Below are 4,976 nucleotides of genomic sequence, written 5' to 3'. Positions count from 1 at the left end.
TTTGTACTTGAAAATCTTCTTTGTAGGAAAACTTGGAGGAGAGCATGCAACAATGGTACTTGGACAATGGGTGCTCTAAGCACATGACTGGGGACAAATCAAAGTTTCTAAGCATCTCCTTTAAGCAAGAAGGACACGTTACCTATGGAGACAACAACAAGGGAAGGATTCTTAGGAGAGGATCCATAGGAGACAAAGATATCTTAGTCATCCATGATGTTCTCTATGTAGAAGGATTAAAGCACAATCTGTTGAGCATTAGTCAATTGTGTGACAAAGGATATCAGGTTACCTTCAAAACAAACTCCTGTGAAATCTGTCTTCCCAACACAAAAGAGGTAGTGTTGATTGGTAAGAGAATCAATAATGTTTATCTTCTAGATATCTCTTCACCTTGTTCAATTGGTTGTCTTCTATCCAAGCATGATTAGTCTTGGCTTTGGCATAGAAGAATTGCTCACATTCACATGAATCACTTGAATAAGTTAATTTCAAGAGATCTTGTGATTGGGCTACCAAAGCTCAAGTTTGAGAAGGACCATATTTGTGAAGCTTGCCAAAAGGGGAAACAAGTGAAAAATTCTTTTAAAATTAAAAATGTTGTTTCTTCTTTAAAACCTCTTGAGCTACTTCACATGGACCTTCAAGAACCATGAGGCTTGGTGGAAACTACTATGCTCTTGTTATTGTGGATGATTTTTCTAGGTTCACTTGGACTCTCTTCTTGGAATAAAAAAGTGATGCCTTTTCTGCATTCAAGAAGCTTGCAAGAAGATTGCAAAATACAAAGAACAACAACATAGGATCAATAAGAAGTGATCATGGAGGAGAATTCCAAAATGAAAAGTTCAGCAAGTTTTGTGAAAAGATGGGAATTCTGCATAATTTCTCTGCTCCAAGAACTCCACAACAGAATGGTGTGGTTGAGAGGAAGAATATGTGCCTTGAAGAGCTAGCTAGAACAATGCTAAGTGAATCTTCTCTTCCTAAGTATTTTTGGGCTAATGCAGTTAGCACTTCTTGTTATGTGATGAATAGAGTGCTAACTAGGCCAATTATGAAGAAGACTCCTTATGAACTCTTCAATGGAAGGAAGCCAAACATCAATCATCTCAGAGTTTTCGGTTGCAGCTGTTTTGTTCTCAACAATGGAAAGGAAAATCTAGGGAAGTTTGATGAAAAAGCTGATCTTGGTATCTTCATAGGCTATTCTTTAACAAGTCATGCATACAAAATCTACAACAAGAGGCTAATGACTGTAGAAGAGTCTGTTCATGTTGTCTTTGATGAGGTGGATCGCAAAAGCATTCAAATCCCGAAGAACAGTGCTGAAGAGGATGAGCAGAACATCAGTTTGGAGAAGCTGGACATCAATGCAGAAAAACAATCGGTTGATTCCTCGAAACAACCGATTGAAATTCTGCAACAGAGTGAGTTGCCCAAAGAATGGAGGATTCCTAGAGATATGTCAGTGGAAAACATCATTGGGCAGATAAAGGAAGGTGTCTCAACACGTAGCTCCATCTCAAACTTCTGTAGGCACACTGCTTTTGTCTCTCAAATTGAACCAAAGTCAATTGATGAAGCCCTCAAGGATGAAAAATGGGTTGAAGATATGCATGAAGAGCTTAATCAGTTTGCAAGGAATGAGGTATGGTTTCTTGTCCCTAAAACAGCTAAGATGAACATCATTGGTTTGAAGTGGGTGTTCAGAAACAAACTGGATGATGATGGTGTGATCACAAGGAACAAAGCAAGGCTAGTTGCCAAAAGGCTACAATCAAGAGGAGGGAATTGATTATGGTGAAACCTTTGCTCCTGTTGCAAGATTGGAGGCTGTGAGGTTATTGCTGGCTTTTGCATGTATGAGTGGTTTTAAACTCTTTCAAATGGATGTCAAGAGTGCTTTTTTGAATGGCTACATCAATGAGGAAGTGTATGTGGATCAACCACCGGGCTTTGAAGATCATCAACATCCCAATCATGTCTTCAAGCTGAAAAAGGCTTTGTATGGGTTGATGCAAGCTCCAAGGCAGTGGTATGAAAGGCTTAGCAACTTCCTGCTGTCTCATGGCTATGAAAGGGGAATGATTGACAAGACTCTCTTCATCAAAAAGTCAAATTCTGAAATTATCCTTGTGCAAATCTATGTTGATGACATCATCTTTGGTGCTACACAAGATAGTTTGTGTGAAGAATTTGTGGCTGCTATGAAAAGTGAGTTTGAAATGTCTATGATGGGAGAATTGTCTTTATTTCTTGGATTGCAGGTTAAGCAAACAAAGGATGGAATCTTCCCATGCCAATCAAAGTATTGTAAAGAGATTCTCAAGAAATTTGAAATGGAGAGTTGCAAGGAAGCAAGCACACCTATGCCTTCAAGTTGCTACATGGATGCAGATACTGCTGGAAAATGGGTAGATCAAACTAAATACAGAGATTTGATTGGCTCTTTGCTATATCTTACAGCAAGTAGACCGGACATCATGTTTGCAGTAAGTCTTTGTGCAAGATATCAAGCAAATCCTAAGGAGTCACACTTCAAAGCTGCAAAGAGAATTCTGAAATATCTCAAAGGAACATCAACTGTTGGGTTATGGTATCCTTCTCACTCTCCCATTCATTTGATTGGCTATTCAGATTCTGATTTTGCAGGATGCAAGCTAGATAGGAAAAGCACAAGTGGTACTTGCCACCTTCTTGGTTCAAGCCTCATCTCATGGCATAACAAGAAGCAAGCATGTGTAGCTCTCTCTACTGCTGAGGCTGAGTGCATAGCTGCTGGAGGCTGTTGTGCACAAATTCTATGGCTCAAACAGCAACTTGCAGACTTTGGATTGTAAATCAGCAAGGTCCCTTTGATGTGTGACAACACAAGTGCTATCAATCTTACCAAAAATTAGATTCAGCACTCAAGAACTAAGCATACTGAGATACACCATCATTTCATCAGGGATCATGTAAGTAATGGGGACTGTGAAGTGAAGTTTGTTGAGACTAAACTGCAGTTAGCTGATATCTTCACAAAACCATTACCAAAAGAGAGGTTCTTCTTCTTAAGAAATGAGTTAGGTATCCTTGACCTTCATAATCTTTCCTAAATCTGTTTTAATACATGTTAGAGTCTATTTGTGAAGACAAATAGGGGGAGAATTGATTGGTTCTTGTGTATCTTTCTCTGAAACTGTTTAAATCTGCTGAAATCTCTAATATCAAAATTGTTTATGCTTCTGCTGATAGAAACAACCGATTGTTTCGTGTAAACAACCGATTGTTCGTCTGGAAATCTGCTTTCAATATGTGAAAATCTAACCTGCTGCTGTAAGAAGCATTGGATTGTATATATGTTGTTTTTGCAGGAACTGCTTCAGATTCAATCAAATCCAATACAAGCAACCAGGGATTTATCTTCATTAAATAGGGGGAGATTGTTGAATCAAGTGTGTTCAAGTTTTGAAGAATCCAAACCCTTTTAAGGTTGATGAAAGGCTGGATGCGCTTGTTGTTGCAGAGCTGTCTTTAGATAGGATCTGGGGTAGAATTTATGTGTAAATCCACTCTTGATTGAATCCAAAGCTTAAGCATTCTCAAACCTTTTAAAAGAAAAGTGTTTTTCAAACTAAGTGAAAAACAACCTGTGGTTTTGTCGATACAACCAGTTGTTTTATACTTAGGTGTTTTTAGAAAGGTTGAAAACTGTTTTTGAGGGTTGACTTGCTGTCAAACCAAAACAACCGATTGATTCGTGAAAACAACTGATTGTTTGTTTTGGTACCATAACAAAAAACTATTTTGTGCTTTGACTGAGCATTACATGATTTTATAACTGAATACGCTCCAGTTTTAAATGCTTTGACCAGGCTTTGAATGCAATAAATAGTTTGTTCAGATTTTGTAACAAACAACTTAGTTTTAATCAAAGAAAAACATATTTGAGTTTTTCACTGATTTTGCTTTTGAAGAGTTGGAGATTGCTTTTGAGATTGCTTGGATCAAAGAGAGTGTGATATAGGATTTTCATCTTATATTGATTTCAAATCTCTTCTGTAACAAGTGTAATCCTTTGTACCTTTGAAGAAACTCTGTGTGTGTAGCTGATAAGTGTTGTGTATTCTTGAGGTTGTCAAGATCAACGTTCTTAGTGGTGTTGTGCTGAGCCAAAGGAAGTGTGTGTCTTGAGGGGATAAAGGTCACTTCTTTGGTGGTGTTGTAAGTAATCTAGGGTTGATTGCTTAGTGAATTCCCTAGTGGTTTCGGGGAAGACTGGATGTAGCTCTTGGTTAAGAGTGAACCAGTATAAATCTATGTGTTCAATCTCTCTATCCTTAAACTCTTTAATTTCAGTTTTATATTTGTGAACTAGTATAAACAACCAATTGTTTTTCTGGTGTTGTGCTTATTTGCTTTGTGTTTTGGCAAACTGATTTCTTAATCAAGGTTTTCTCGAAGTAATTTCATTCTAGACTTAAAAGTTTGCGAAAACCCTCTTTAAACCATTCACCTCCCCTCTAGTTTAAAGCCATACATTCTAACATGCAAAATCTCTTTTTTGTTTTCAGGAAAGCACTTTTGTTGTTTTAGCTACTATAAAACATATTGTAGCTGATGATGAATGGTGGTACACGACTTGCTTATGCAATAAAGCCGTTTACCCGGATTCGAAAATGTTTGTTTGTGAGAAATGTAATAAGCATGTTATGAAAGTGCAACCAAGGTATTCTTTGTAAACGCCGTCTTTTTTTTTATTACTTTCTATATTAGTAAAATCTATTATATTATATTTCTTAACCTTTTATTTATATTTTATATTTCAGGTATAAGCTGAAGGTGTGAGTAATGGATGAGACAGACTTCACCACTTTTATTCTTTTTGACAGGGATGCAACTACACTGATCAATAAATCTTGTGCGGAATTATTTGAAAGTAATGACAAGGTAATTTTCCAATAATGCATATGTCTATTGATGCATATATG

The sequence above is a fragment of the Phaseolus vulgaris genome, chromosome 10 (genome assembly GCF_000499845.2).
Source record: "Phaseolus vulgaris cultivar G19833 chromosome 10, P. vulgaris v2.0, whole genome shotgun sequence".
NCBI classification, from domain to species: domain Eukaryota; kingdom Viridiplantae; phylum Streptophyta; class Magnoliopsida; order Fabales; family Fabaceae; genus Phaseolus; species Phaseolus vulgaris.
The sequence above is the reverse complement of the archived record's forward strand: the minus strand, read 5'-3'. Positions refer to the sequence as shown.